Source organism: Varroa destructor, unplaced genomic scaffold (assembly GCF_002443255.2).
Source record: "Varroa destructor unplaced genomic scaffold, Vdes_3.0 BEIS01000007.1, whole genome shotgun sequence".
Taxonomy (NCBI): domain Eukaryota; kingdom Metazoa; phylum Arthropoda; class Arachnida; order Mesostigmata; family Varroidae; genus Varroa; species Varroa destructor.
The window spans coordinates 36,373,194-36,389,435 of NW_019211460.1; the positions used below are offsets into that span (position 1 = coordinate 36,373,194).

General features: G+C 40.4%; 2 long non-coding RNA genes across 3 annotated transcripts in view; one reads left to right on the forward strand and one right to left on the reverse strand.

Annotated features, from left to right (window-relative positions):
• The window catches only part of LOC147754656 (uncharacterized), a 31,197-nt gene extending 17,526 nt beyond the window's left edge, over nucleotides 1-13,671 (forward strand). The window contains exon 2 of the long non-coding RNA XR_015316751.1: nucleotides 13,397-13,671. This is a non-coding gene — a long non-coding RNA (uncharacterized LOC147754656). The remainder of the gene's footprint in view (nucleotides 1-13,396) is intronic.
• The window catches only part of LOC147754655 (uncharacterized), a 108,955-nt gene that overhangs the window by 18,204 nt on the left and 74,509 nt on the right, over nucleotides 1-16,242 (reverse strand). The window contains exon 3 of one of the 2 annotated variants that reach the window (XR_015316748.1): nucleotides 15,203-15,217. The exons of the other annotated variant lie outside the window; for it this stretch is intronic. This is a non-coding gene — a long non-coding RNA (uncharacterized LOC147754655). Of the gene's footprint in view, nucleotides 1-15,202; nucleotides 15,218-16,242 lie in introns of those variants that run through there. 2 annotated transcript variants of the gene reach the window in all.

Here is a 16,242-nt window from a genome sequence, read left to right on the forward strand (position 1 = left end):
CGCAGCCATTCGTTAACGAGCGCACCAAATTTCACGCGGGCGGATTCGGTGGCACTCTGAATTCTGCCGCTACCGTTTGAATTTGAAAATCAGCTTCAGAATGATGAGCTACACTCTGTCGACGTGTGTCCGAATTTTGTCTATAACGAAGTAATATTGCCCATTGATATAGTAAACCCATCGAACTCGACCACTAAACATTGTCTTAATTCTAATGAATAAGAGGTAACTTGCTACAGGACTATGCATTATTGATAGCAGCAGCGTAAGCCCAAGTTTAACTTCCGTGTTCTCTCAGCTCTCGTTTATGTTCATTACAGGTTTTTCTATCTCAAGTGGAAAAGAAGCAGCCAGCTAGCTAGCTAGCTAGCTAGCGTTACAACTCAAGACTTTTAGACATATGGACAATGGTAATACTTAACATGCCACTATGACGCATTCTTTTTTTTACAAAAGGGCTCAGTTCTACATTAACTTCATAAGTTATAACAAGAATGTTAAACAGTTGTATGTAAAATTCAAAAGATGTGCACGTTTTGTGAATCATCAAGTCATTTTAGATAACCCGCTAAGGAGTCTCTATAAAATAACACGTATGCATCTCAAACGCTGGCTAAAAAACGTGGCTTTCATGAAAAAATTGAAGTCTACCTTAAATCCGGCCCCAGGTCTTTCTACGCGGGAATGCCGTGGATTTTCAAAAAAAAAAAAGCCTAAGCCTATTTCAGCACTTATGGCTATCACCAGACCTGCAATGGCAAAAAATCTAGCTTAAAAATCCAGCTGAGGTCGGTTAGTGGCTCTAACACAAGGAAAACTAATAAGCTAGTTTATGTACTCTCTAGGTCCCGGTGGGGCGGCACCAAAATCTGTATTTCGTATGTTTAAGTTTCCTTAGATTCAAGGATTTTCTTTCTGCTGGGCAAATAGATTGCAATATCAACAAAAGATGAAAGAAATAAAGTGACTATAAAGTCCATTAATTTGGGTAGCATTTATGCATAACACAGTGGAGACAACCCCTCACACATGATCAATCATGAGTAAAATGAGAAACATCGACTTTATTTCTAATATGCTTGTACATCGATCTATTGGGTTGCATTTGCGAACTTCTGTATAACTTCTGACACGGAAGTGGTGCGGAAAATACACGGATGCATTATGATTATGAAATATAATAAAACACGCAAGAGACTCAAAGTAATCATAATGACAACTTTAAAGTTTTTGTGTGAACATTTGGGGGCCGTGTACTGTTCGAGGTGTACTGCAGTTCGCGAGTAGCAGTATAGCTGACGCTTCCGATGTAGGTTCGTCGAAGGCCGTACTTAGTATGTTAGTAAAAATTGTTTGCATTACGGTCAAAGTTGGCCTGTCGACAACAATGGCATCGCGCATTTCTAGCAAGTTGAGTAAGTTCTTGAACATGAGGGAACATGGTTTGTGCTTTCTTGCTTGAGAGGCGAGCTTGTTTGTAACAAATATTTATTGTTACAAGCAATCGCTAACTAACAAGCAATAATTGGCTAACATTTTTGCGATATCATAACCACACAGCAACGAAAACATGTTAGTTTACCTAAAAGCACAGTTTTTTTTTCTTTACTCGACTAATCAGTAGCGTTCAAATAAGGTTTTCCGCGATGGCTGGGGTACCTAGGCCCAATTGTAAAGTAGGAGTTCTAAATCGACAGCTAGTCGAGTCTTAGAATTGGGCGTGTGTTCAAGTGACTGTAAGTTTGTGGATATAATGAAGCTACAATAAAAATTATCGTGTCTAAGAGGATCCTTTTTTTCGTAGTGGTATAAAATCTTCCGAATCCCGAATAATGAAAATGGGCTGTTTCGACCAAACACCTATTGACAACCGACACACACACGCGTGCAATGAAACCCTCGATATAACAGCGTACACGATAAGGCACGGCTGTCAGTTCTATTAATAATCTTCCATTTACGTTGTCGCAGTGGATAAAGAATTAAGGGAACGCCAAGACATTGCCGCAGGTTGCAGTCCTATGACGTAAAGCGAATGATATTGGATGAAATGTTTGTTTTCTTAATAAAACAGATATCAGAGTGCCCCAAACACGTTAAAGCCTTTGTAGCAGTCCACACTATTCCGCCGTTGTTAGATAGTTTAATGAATTGACCTGCTTGATTGTGTTCACCTTTTCCATCAATAGCAGTTAGCACTGGGTTAGTTATCTTATTATACAATGTAAGAATTTGGGAACCCTGACAGATCCGTTGTTGAGGCAAACCGATACGCAGAAATTCACTGCCAGTAAATCAATCGCTATATATTCACCAAGCTCATGTCAAGTAAAACACGACGACCTTTTTTATTAGATTTGTATACGTTAGAAATTAATGTGTTTGAAACACCATGAACTTCAGACAACAAGAGGTAACCTTTGCAAAAATATACGAAAAAAAAAAATCCAAACAATCCAGCGTTTGACATAAATATACTTGTCGCGGTGAACATGGCTATGCTGAGTGCTCTGTACCACTTTTATACTGTAACTCGTACCACTTTTATACTGTAACTCAAATTTCAAACATTCTATCACTTTTTTTTTTAAATATATCTCAAAGCGACAAACCTGTCACCGGTTTACAGCACTACAACAATTTACAAGGGTCTCATCATGGGCTTCGGGCCTACATAATTGCTAACAACCAAATGTCGTTTCCGGTCGCTAACCGCAAAACGTTATTTTCCTATGAATTCGTGAATGACAATATCTCTAATGCCATCGTTATGCAACAAGATATAAACAGTCCTATAATAGTTATCGAAAAGATAAATACAGAAGGGTCTGCGTCTTATGTCATTAAGTGACCTGAGCTTAGGTTTTTACTTTGTGCATTTGAACGAGGATAACGCACTACAGACAAGGCAAACGTGGTAGGGTGCTGTCAGGACCTATGCTATGCCTGTAATTTAGGTTTGACGAGAGCTACCGTGGCACTGGAGACATGGCTCGTTTCGGCCCCCTTATTACACTTGAGTAATTTCAGGCTCTGCATATTACATACACGCGTATGTCGCGGTTTCATTGAGGTACGCGCCGCCTTAGGCGTACAGCTTTTTTTCTTACTTCGTATTGTTACATTCTGTAGGAAAGGTCGCCTATAAATTTTAGGCCTTATCTGCCTTTAAATTAAGACGAATGTATATGTCTTATATGGCACCCTAAGCACGATGCATTTTATGATTTCTCTGTCCAGTGAAAGATACAGCGAAATGATCGTAGTTATTGTTTTACAAGAGTGTGCAACATTCGGTGAGATGAAGCTTTTATTATATTAGAATCTTACAACATAACAAAGCCATATATGCTTAAACCTGAGCGTAGTTCAATAGTTATTAGCGCCTGCCTATGTCACTTTGGCGTCCTGTCTGACACATGACCGATCGATATTGCAACAGTATTGTAATGTCATCATTCGGCCTGAATAAAAGCTCCGCTGCTATACGCAGTGCATGAAATATGCGGGTTCTTGAAGTATATGCGTTTATCTCAAGTAAAGAATTAGTAAATGCGAACCCATTGCTGGCCTCCTGGGCAGTGGCATTGTTGCTTGCATCCATGAGTAGCTGGCTAAAATTGGAGAGGAACATACATAGTTTTCATTATTAAGTAAGGTAAGCTTCTGTTCATATATTAATAGGTACCTGACCGATTACGAGGAATGAAGAACGTTTCAATGAAGCGATTCGACGACATCCTTGAGAAACAAATTGTGAGGCACGTTTGAAGAGGATCTTGTTTTGAGCGCGATGTGTAGATCGGAGTCGCTATCTATATAATAGTCGTTGAGTTGCGCGGCTGTGCGAGCTGGGCAGACTCTGAATGTACACTTTATGTATGGCCGGACGTACCGTGTCAAATCGTTACAGGGCACCCTTAACTGCGTCAGTCCTATGTCGCTCTCCTTGCAGCCCTGATTCGCAGCGTGCAGCTGTTTCTCCCGGTCCTGAAGACGAACTTCAATGCAGGGGACTCGGTCGTCGTTGGATTGCAACAACTGATGATCGGCTATGTAGTCAAAAAGGCAAAGATATGTCCTTTTTACAGGGGGCGTCAGGAACTAGTGTCACATGTGCGGTCGTATCGGTTATGTAGTACTACCACTAGCACTACCATGATATGTCAGGAGTGTGTGTGTATATATTTTGACTTGCCGGCAGGCGTTCAGCCAGTCGAGACAGCCGCCCTACGCCACGCGGCTATCCATAAGAACACTTCAATATGTGGCTTTTGCAAAGAATTGAGCTGGGAGCTTTTCATAGGTGTTTCTATCGTGTCGTCCGTTAAGTGAGCGGCAAGCCCGTTCCGCGCTCAACTGGCCCTTTAGATGAACAATCCCGTAAGCAGCTCTCAAACAACAGAAGATCATCGTACTCGATAAGCCGAAGAGGCGATTCGTCTCGCTTACCCTTCTGACTAATATTTTACGCACTCTCTTATGTCCTCTACCGACCAAGGTACTAGTCCTCTCCTGCACTAGGGCACACTCGAAGCTGCTTCATGAAATATACTGGGCCTACACTAAGTTGCTTTTGTAATTATTGTGCAGAATTTCGGTTGGAGCAAAGCACTCTTTCTATTCGACAAACGTGATTCACGTACGCAGAACGCTCAATTTACAATAGACGAGTTGCGATAGAACTACGAACTGGCGCCTGAGATAGCGATAAATTGAAACTTCATTTATCTGAAAATTGTTCAACATATTTAGGTAAACCACTTCGAAAAACTTCCGAAGTTAGAACAACTAAGCTTTTCTACTTTAACGTACTAGAGCTGGCGTTTGCTTTTCCGCTAAACCGACATACCCGATATAAATTTAGGTTATAACAAGTTATATCCGGAACTTAGAACGTAGTGAATAGGGTCATACAATTTACAAGCTAGATCCTTCTAACAGCGAATGGGATTTGGCGCCTGGGGTAAGAACTGAACAATATGGACAGCGACGCACTTCGGAGAAGCTGACCTGTACCCTTGATATTCGTTTGGAGTGCTACTACTAATAGTTGCGTTCTTGACCAATGCTAACGGGACGCCGGGCGTATCCTTTGAAAACAAAATGATGGCTCATACTCACATTATCGGGTTGTGCAGGTGCAGTTCTTAACTCCGAAGTTCAAGCTTAGCTAACTAAATCACCTTTGGACGGTATTGTACACATATCTGTACCCTATAGCGGTCTCGGCTATGTATCTCCCCTTTTGTGACGATTCCAACTCGTATAGTGTAGTATAGCCTTAAAGATGTTATCATTGAAATAACTGACAAACGTAGTGAATATGCAAGGCGAACCAAGATCATTTCTCCATTTTGCAGCTGTTATACTAACGAAGTTGTAACGTATCCATACGGAAGAATCGAGTATTTGATATCGGCATATATACGATGCCCCTATTACAAAAGTGTGCTAGAGACAGATTCGTTTATCATTGCAATGATCTGCCTAATCGATGAGAAATGAGAGCTTCAATATTAAAGTATAACTCTTCTTTGGTATGTTAAATGATTTCTTCCAAGTTGTACGGCGAGGTGACGTTATTTCCTTTTTGCTCTGCTGGTGAAAACTGCGAGACATTTATAGGTGGAATTATGGTCGGGCCAAAGCGATACGCTTAAGATGCTTATATGAATATTATAGTAAAAATGGTAGTTCTTAGTAGCGCGGTAAAACTATATTTATCAGTCGCGGATAAACGCCACTTGAGTTCGTCGAAACAACGCTGTTAGATCGGCGTTCACATAAACAGAATTCAGGGGATATTTGAATAATATAATTCGCGCCAGCCAGCCAGCCAGCCAGCCAAGATCCACGGATCAACAGGAACCATGTGACCTTATAATAACAAACAAATGAGGGGTAATCTGTCAAGATTAGATTTGTTTGTTGTAAATAAAAATTCAATCGCTGTTTCGCCCTTCCTATTTTATTAAATATGTTATTATTGTCAGACATCGCCGTGAGGATATTGGCGCTGACGTGGCGTCAGGCAAAAAGTCTGCTCCATTCGAGTAGTAATCTTTGCGGCCCTACTGAGTAATACGTTCTGCGTTAAACCTACAATTATATATAGTATAATATTGCACACATTGAGAATCTAGGTTATGTGAGTAGCCTTAGGTCTGGTGATTCCAGCATCATATAAATGTTTATAGCTCTTTACAAGCCACAGAACCTATTTGTTTTCTTGAATATAAAAATTTGCCGTAATTCCTTCCGTTGGAAAAAAGCAGCGGTTTAGTATATCTGGCAAACGTTTTAACTCGACACTGATATTTCAGTCGTGTTCATGTTCATGCGGACCGTAACCGCAATAATAAATGTAAAGATCTTCTTTTTTTATCAGTTTTCTTACGTATCAGGGTTTTTTCTTACGATAAAGATGAACCAGCAGCCAGGCTTGTCCAAATCTCATCGTTGGCAAAAGGTGGTGCGCTACGCTTAAAAAGGCCATTCAAAAGATTTGCTTCATAGCGAAATCAAAGGACATTGCTTTAGATATCAGCGATGATTAGCTTTGCTAACATTATAAACTTCGTCGTTGTTTATAGACTGTTGCGTTACGCTATGCCGTGTTTATATGAAGCCGTAAAACAATGTTATATATACATATATATATGCCAATTTTTGTTTTACCAGCTAGTTGCTATGAAGCATGATACAATAGTACCTCACTAACGAATTGCCTACACCTTGAACAGGTTGTTCCAGACGGTATTTGACACGATTTGTTCTCATTGAAACAACGTTGAAAATATTGTTGATCAGAGATAGCGAGAGGGGCATTTACCAAGACGATTTACAATACCATATAATAACACCTATCCAATCAAGTCGATTGATACATTATTGAAAACTCCGATATGAGTAGCAGCAGAGCTGTGAGATAAGCCTTTTAAGGCAGGTGCTTAACAGGGCAGGCCGGCACATAAAAATAGGACTGTCAGCTCAAATGTAGAGACAATAGCGCGCTACTAGTCGTCTTTGTGATGTCTGCTCGCGTGAATCTGTTTTACCCCATCATCGGCATATAGTGTACACTATATATGTATGCACAGATAGTGTCAGAAGATCAGTAGGTACAGAGCAACCAGCGGCGGTTTGCTTCCCTTCCGACAGTGCTCTATCGATATATATATATATATGGGCATCATCTAAATGTACTAATAATATTAACGATAATAACAACAATATTAAAGCAGTACCAGCGAGATCTAAACTTATGCCGACGGACCAAGGCGTCTCCTCTTACTCATCTTCGCTTACTCTTCGCCAAAAGTATGTTGTGAATAATTCACGAACGAGTTTTTAGCATCCAATTTTTTTGCCGTCGCTGAGACAACGACGCTAATCAATTTAACAAAAAAAGAAACAACGTATAAGCCCCCCGTCCTCCTTCGTCAGACTACTCTCGCCCTGTGTTAGTAGTGACGGCCACAGCGAACACAGCCAGCCACTACAGATATGTAGGTACCTGAGTCTGTAAATTGCGGTCGTAGAAGCGATAGGCGAAAAGCGTAGTAAGTGGGACAGATGTAGCGTGCACAGCAGCACAAGCGAGAGACACAGAGAAAGAGCTGGCAGAGTGGGGCAATGGGGACTCGTAGAGGTCGTCAGCGTCATCCGTTTCCCATTAGCTAAATTAATAAAGCGGATCAAATTATCCCACCGGCGGACAAACGGGCGCCCAACGATACTAGCAGCGAACTTTGCTACACTTACTTATGCAGTTACTGCTAGAGTTATCCGAGTGTCCTGATGGACGGACGGACGGACGGATCTGACGAAGCTCATTTTCATATTTCCCAGTTGGATGCATTTGTTAAAAGTGAAAGACAAATATAACGCGTCTAGTTCTAACGTTTTCGTATCGGCCTTCGTTGGATGGGTTTGAAATCTGCCCCACCGTTCTGAAAATCGCGTCATTCTGCAATTTGATTTATTGCAACGAGACTTTCAGGATGGAAGCGACAGCACAAACTCCTTTGGGCTTCTTTTTCACAGACAGTGTATCTTTTTTATAAATAGCACAATTTTTTAATAAACCTGGGCAGCACTTATCGTCATCGTCTATATAATTATCGTATTTTGAAGGCACTTTGCATTGCACATTGCAACAGTTCGAATGCGTGAACTGCTGCCAGGGCTTCGCCTCTTAAATGAGACCAGTACCCATTTCTTTATGCACTATTCGTATAATCTGAAATAAGTTACGTTAAAGCCGTCTAACTTGTAGAAAGATTAAAATGGAAAAGCGGCCGAATGAGAAGTTTAAATTGGGTAGTAAGGTTTCAGACTCGGGCAATGTACAAGCTTCAGCAAAAGAGGTTTTTGCATCTACAAAATATATAAAGCATAGTTTAAGTGTGTTTGTTTTTATATGAACAACTTTAAAATTGAATGTCCCCGTTTTTTAACTAGCTGTGTACATGTGGTGCGGTAACCGATTAACTGTTAAAGGAGAAGGGGGGGGGGGGGATATGATTATCAGTCCACTGCAAAATTGCAAGGGGTGCTTTCTTAAGTTTAGGAAAAAAAGTAGCGGGGTATTTGAGACAAGGCAATGAATCGACCGAATCATTATAATGTCCGCAATGCGCAAGCATGGGTTTATACAGAGAAATTTTTTGCAAACGAGGAAAAATCCCAATCCACCCAAATGTTCGGTGATCAAAGATGACATCAAAAACAAACGCGACTGCCTCCCAGTGAGGAATCTAGAAGGGGCAAAATACCAAGGAGTGGCATAACACTAAAAACGAAACAAGTCTAGCAGCGGCTTAAAACCTACTTTGTATGCAACGCTTGCATGAATATGCAAACAGAATCCCTGCCTAATTCCAGGCGACCACCTAAAATCATGTGCAACGTCGTGCTTAGGTCATAGGCAAGCGCATAAAATCACCTTGCCAGCCATGTGTGCTAACTGTTCTACGATGTATATGGTGCAAACAAACCCCAGGTCGAAAAGCGGTCAGTCCTCGATAGCCGTCGAAAGGGCTTACAGTCGTTAGAAAATACTCAGTTGAAAGAAGACTATGAGAATTTCATTGGTCACTATATATGACTCTATCTAACACAGAGCAGTCCGTTAACTTAAATTATTACCCAGCGCTACCTTCAACGCGGGGGGCTTTTTGGAGCAATGACTGAAATATTAATACATAGAAATCAGGCCTCCAAGGACAGACAGATTAAGTACGCGGGATGCGTTATATAGGTGCATTGATAGGAGACCGCAAGTAATGTACGCAAAAAAATCACATCATACATGGATACTGGAGAGATCACTCAGTGCTTATAGTCATGTAAACGTCCTGTAGACCGCGCAGAAGGTGAAGCCTTAATAGAACGTGGAAGAATAATAGACGCAGCAAATAATTGCTGAAACCACTTCAAACAAGCTTTTACTGCTAACTTCGACAAAAGCCTATCGGATTATCATGTTAAAATGTATCAACTGTTGCTTCCAGTAATAGCTATCTGAATTAAGTGGGCAAATACATTACCACTAATTCGTCACGGGGATCTATTCAGTATTGGATGTATGTTTAAATTTTTTTTGGGGGTTGTTTTCACGAAAAAAAGACACGCATATGCTGGGCCAGTTTGACTCTTAGTGAACGATTTATTTGGCACTTCTGTTTATTCTTTAAAGCTCTACAAAGCAACGACAAAATTACGTCCAAAGGTTAACTTTGCATAACCATCGAACGTACAATTTATTCGCGCTTATACTCGCAGTTTTGAGGTCGAACTCACGATGATGACCTCAAATAGGAGAGCACACACAGCGTGATAAAGGTTTAATCGCTACAAGAGAACTGGAACGAGAAATTAGAAGGAACAAATAGGAAAAATTCATTTAAATAAATCAATTCTGAACAAAGCGATGATGGAGTCACCAGAACTTCAATTCAAACTAACAAGCAGAATTTTTGCAGACTACCTATCCGTTAGGCCACCCTGAGTAATGTGGGTATAATAAGGGAAATCGAACTACTGTATCGGTATAACTGCCACATAGCATTAGGTTGACTGCAACACCAACTATTAATTAGGTCAGCCGCAAGCGGATGATGAGACAGGCACAGCGTCTTTATTCGGCCAAATAGGACACTAATGGACCAGCTTAGTTTGACCAAACAGTAACAAAAGAAGCCGTAGCATATGACCATGCGGGTCTGTCTGCTTTTATGATGTCCTACAGTTTACAACGAGTTAAGTTAAATTTCAACAATTATTTATTAATCATGTTACCACGGCATTAATTTTAGGTCAAATCAATGATATTTTTAGATCTCTATGTTTTTGCAAATGACTATCACATAGAAGATCATAGCACAAATACAGAACGCTTTTGGCTTTTGGCTGGGGAAGTCCTTTTTGGCTTTTATCTTTTCAATGAATCGCTTCTCAGTAAATATTATTTTTGAAAGCATAAATTAAGGTTCGCATAGTCTCCATGAAGTAAGTGTTTTTTTCTACTTAAATTAAAAAAAAAATGCGTAAGCTCGCTATTAGAAGCGGGATACGCTTGGTGCAATACCGTTCCATATGGAGTTATCTTGTTTGAAATTTGAAAAGCAAAATTCTTCTTGAAAATTTTTCTGAAAGAAAACAAAGCGTTCTAATATGGCTTGCTCAAATTTTTCAAAATTTTTTCCATTTAGGAGACATTAGAGCAGTCATACCAGCACTTAGTTAGCATTTTACGCAACAAAAAAGTCGCGTAAAAAGTGAACGTACCTTTAAGCATTATATAGTATTTTTAGGAACGTTGTGCACGTTTACGGGAGATAGGTCCTGTGCATGGATAGGTTAGAATTGTCCTCCGGCTCGAGCCCAAAGTGCTATGTGCACCAACCTCCTCCTCGATTTCGTGTCCGTCGTTAGATACCAACAAAAAGAAACCATCTGTTGCTTATTTAGACTGCTTAGTACTATACCTCTGAAAACTATTCTTGGGTAAGTTAGATAGAACGAAACAGAACCTCTCCTGTATAAACGTGGGTCTAAGTGACTAAGTGCTCTCCACGGAATCGTCTTACCGGTGAGTATGTCGATACGCCGATGGGCGAATATGCATATTCTGTATGATTTCTGATTGTTTCAATGCGGACCGCCGAATGGTCACTTTACAGGCAGGCTATCTTGCGCGGGAGAAAAACTTGGCTAGAGGTGTGAACGTCAGCTGGGTTGCGACTGACGCCGTCAAGACCTAAGTTCATCTAAAACGTGCATACAAGTTAGTACATGAGTATAGGCGAGGGGGGTCTAGGGGGCGTATTAGGTAGATAGATACCTCGGGCGATCGAATGCGAACACGGGGAAACAGCAAAAAAGACATGTGCGCGCAATCATAGTTTGGTTTCGGCGTGAAATTGCAGAGCTCCAAAGCTGTCGGTAAAGGTCACGAAAACCCCTCAAATCCCCAGAATACCTGGCGATTGTATCTTAATTCTCTCGCAGTTGCTGGTCGCGGTATTCATCGTACTTATGGCTCACGCGAATGACAATGAGCGAAACTACCAGAACACTAAAAAGTAATATTTATATTTTATGTTGTTATCTCCGTACACAACATATCATCGATGTGCTTAGAATTCAGATTACGATAAAAACAATAACACTTTAGATATTATTAACAAAATCATTACGGCAAGATGGATCATAATTGCTAATGTTCTGTGGAGGCTTGACATTTTCTAGCGGGGTAAGCTGGTGGTAAGCGACATGAAGCTAGTGTAAAAACAATAGTATGCATCTTCCATCGTCTGAAGGACCTTTAGCGTTAGTAGCTAGAGCCAGTACTATAGGTGCTCTGACCGACGCTAAAGTGAAGGCAGCTAATATGTGTCCGCGGTGAAGACACAACATTGAAAAACTATTATAACTATAATAGACGAATTCTAGCTAACTAATTAATTTCAAAAGGCCCAAGTATGAGTCATAAAAAAAATTTACTAACGAAGTTATCTTATGATTTTCGCCGTTTTTAACTTCTATACTCTATTCAGTAAATTATGAGAGTAGTTAATCTTTCGAGATTGTTGAATACATCGATCACACTAAATAGTCGCTTGTTTCCTTGCGGTTTTCTAACGTTAAGTAAATATTACGTATAAATACGTAACGTTACGTATTTATACGTAATATTACGTATAAATATTATCTGTCTGAAATATGTTCAGGCTTCGGATATACTAATGGAAGGGATTCAACATTTGGCGATTTTTTTTCGTGACGTTTCCGAATTAAAGTGTTCGACAGTCTAATCTTAGGTGGCTTTATAGCCAAGCCCTTAAGTAGACAACCAAATGGAAGTGTGTACCGAAGTAGAAACTCAGTACCCTTTAGAAACATTTAATGGTGAGCAAGCTCTTCATGACAATGTTGCCTCGAAGTTTGGTATCTGAAGTTCGGAAACAACCGTTTAAAACTATATATGGGAGCCGATCTAAGCGGGAACTCAGTGCTACTGTCAATATATTAAAGTAATAACCACCGATGAAATCCAGGTGGCAACCAAGAAGTGCAAACTGAATACGCTCGTTTCATTTGATCTCTACGACCGGGCCAACGATCTAGTTAGTACACACAAGTAAAAAAAGATGATCAAGATTCACTGAAGTAAGAATCATGATGCTTGACTTGATTCGTGAGCGTTAGTACTCATAATATACTATGTTGTAATATAAATAAGAGCAGTTTTTCAGTTAGGAAAAACGCTGAGTTTCCATCGAGTTGCAAGCACCACATGTGTGATTAAACTCACTCCAGTTTGACATGGCCCTCTACACTGTGAAATGTATACGTACAACTACTGGTTCATTCGTCAGTGGTCAGATAAGGTAGTAGTCCGAAGGCGATGGGAAATATGATGAGTACAAAATAGGCTGTCAGCCAAATAAGCTTTTGCAGGGAGCTGGTATTGTCATCGAGAAGCACGGCTTTTCCTCGTCTATTAGTTTTTTTGTTTTTTTCTGCTAGATAGAATCGTTCAGTACAACTGGGCTGTATACAGATTTTTGTGAACCGTCTTGATTTCCTCAACTGTTTCGTAACGCATAAGACTCCTCCAGGTTTACCATGCGCAAATCATAGGTTTTTTGAGATGGACATCTAAGCTTAATCGTGTCATCTATTCTTTTCTCCGCTTTACACCAACATGGGGACACGATTTCCCGTCACTAATGACAAACCTATCATTGTGGCTGCGCCTCTTTCACTCAGTTTATGGGGCACCCAGGTGGCCAATTTTTGAGTAAATCCCATAGCGTTAATATGTCTATCAATAGCTATATATATATATATATAACTACAGTTCATCTTATCTTCTAATTTACAGATTGTTTGCCGGCTGTGTTTCGTCAAAAGTATTGTCAGGCGTTCCTCGTCTTCATCTTCAAAAAGGTCAGCCAGAGCGAAGGCACACTCGAGTTTCAACAGGAAAAGCTCGCGGTTTACTCATAAGCTCGACGTTGTATTCATTTTCTAGCCAATATTCGCTTAAATCATTCATTTGGTCGCTCATACATCGTATGATTCGTACGTTACTCAGCTGAGGCCCTCGGACGAGGCACAGTAGCAATATGGCCGCATTCGGGATCCAAAAAAATATTGTCAAACTAACTTTTCTACTTTGTTGAACTAGTTCGTTAACTTATATATATATATATATATATATATATATATATATATATAGAGAGAGAGAGAGAGAGAGGGAGTGAGAGAATATTTCGAAAATAAATACGTCTCGTTGCTTAGCTTTAATTACGACAATATCATCTAATTCTAAATAAATCCGTACTCAACTTTTTTTTCCAACATTTAATTGTTCGTCTTGTTTAACTTTTCATTGATCATTGTCACACAAATAGTACAAGTTCCTATAAATTGTCTCACTATGGCGCTTAATCTATTATTACATGCGCCAATAGAGGATAAATGCATATAGTGATTAGGTAAAATAGATCGTGTCGAATTTTTAAAAAGTTCTGCGGTCATGTGTTCATCAGCAGTAACCGAACATAGCACGTGCTCGTCATTGATACTATTATTACATGTTTTAGATAAGCATGAACAGCTACTGCTCAAAGTAAAACTCGTTCTCAGCGACAGGCATTGCTTGTTCACACAAATACAGGGACATCGGCTTCGAAGAGATATTCGTTTCTCAAGGCGTCTAGATACCGACCTTCGCTGACGGGAGAAATAATAGCCAATGAGGAATCCGGAGGCGGCAAAGTGAGTGCCTCAGATCAGGCCGACTCAAGACGAAGGTGTGATTGAAACGCTTACGATTTGTGTCGTTCTCGGTTGCTCTATCCCTCTTCTTGTGTCGGCATTTTCTCTGACTTGGTGTTCGGGTGTCTTCCGTCGAACCGATAGAAGGCAATTCTATGTTTTAGTTGCTCGGAGGGGTACGCAGAATCGGAATTCAGAACAAGGGCCACGAAATGGGCCAGTTTTGTCGTGTCGGTCTTTACTGCTGCTGGCTCATTGCCTTGCCGTAGAGGTTCTACATAGATGAAATAGTAACGGCGGTGTGCGTGAGTGGTGTTAAGCGGAGACAAAGCCTTGCAAAAATGTATCTATTTATATTGGATTCAACTAAATACTAACAACTACAGTGCAGTAAAACGTAGCCGGTTCGCTGTCCTAGTTCTAAGCCAATTCGCTCGAGATTACTTAATTATTTAGTAAATAAACGTTTGTCGCCTATTTTTCAAATCTCATCTGTGGACAGCATTCCGGATTTTGTATGTGCATTCTTCATTATTTTACAGTATTTCATCCGTAGATCAGTTAATGCCAATACATGCCTTCTCGTTAATCCTCCTTGAGCAGTCACTTATCGCTGTGTCCCATCAGCAGTCCTTGTCTTCAAGCGATCACTTTCATCACAATCACACCAACAAAAAACACACATTTGCACCGTTCACTGAGACACACTCTGTGACGGGAAGCCACTTGCCGAACTTCACACCAACTGGTTGGGTACCTTCCTGTCATCCGATTTCTATCGGCAATTTACGCTAGTGTTTTCACCTCCAACGAATGGTTTAGGCGTTCCATGACTATCGTTATAGTCATAATACGGAGTAGATTTTGGTAACATTTTCATGGCCTCTACGTCATGTATGCCGACCGAACCGTGAACAACTTTCTGTGAAGCAACACCATCGAAATGACAGGTGAGTGAAGGCAACTAAATATGATGATGATGATGAGGAGGAACGATAGTTAATGTTGTGGCGCGAAAAACAAAAACTGTTTTTCCCGCCGAAAGATCTTAATCAACCCATTCACATGCCGCCTCTCAATAACCTACCGAAGGGAACGAATATGGATTATACGTATAACAGAAAATGCCCTTAGAATAATTACAGTGAGTCCGGATGATCTGTAGACTTGTCCAGGCCATGAAAACTCTCAGGAAGATCATGCGTGCATTTATATATGTGTGACAAATTGTATTTGTTGTAGTCTTATTTTATAATCCTTAAATCTGGAAAAGGGACGCTGAGCATATCCTCGTACGTTTAGCCCAGGCATTATCAAAAAGGTTAAGCGTATCACTCCCGACTAAGTTGACTGGGAATCGTCAAAAATCACGCGAGCTTTATATAGAAACTGCGCTAACTCTGTACAACGTTTATTATCTTTTTACTGAAAGAGATTATTCTTTGTACTGAACTCACACCTGACCGTAGCAGATAACCTTATGGAGCCAAAGCTAGACCCAATTGTTATTACGAGTAGAGAATGAGCATTTGTAAGAGATTTTGGGGGTTCAAGTGGCGAGATTTTTAATTCTTGCCACATGAGTCACCGTTTGACAATATCTTTTCAAACTTCCATAAAGTTTCTACTTGAATACGATGTGTATGAAGTATATATGAACAGTAATGAAAGTTGACGAGGATATCAAACAAACCGATCGAGTGAACTTTGAGAGTGTAGGCCCATTTGCCGAGCGCTGACTCTGGTTTTTGTCATCATGGCCGCCATGTGCTGTAACAGTTAGTGCTGCAGTTCATCTGTGTTACTTGATTGAAAATCGGCTGAATTGGCTTACTAAATTATTACCAGATTCGTTTTCGTTATTGCGTTACCTTCACCTCGTATACCTCTCGGCAATTTCCTACTGTTTAACTCCTATTCGAGATGCAGGACCATTATGACTGGCCA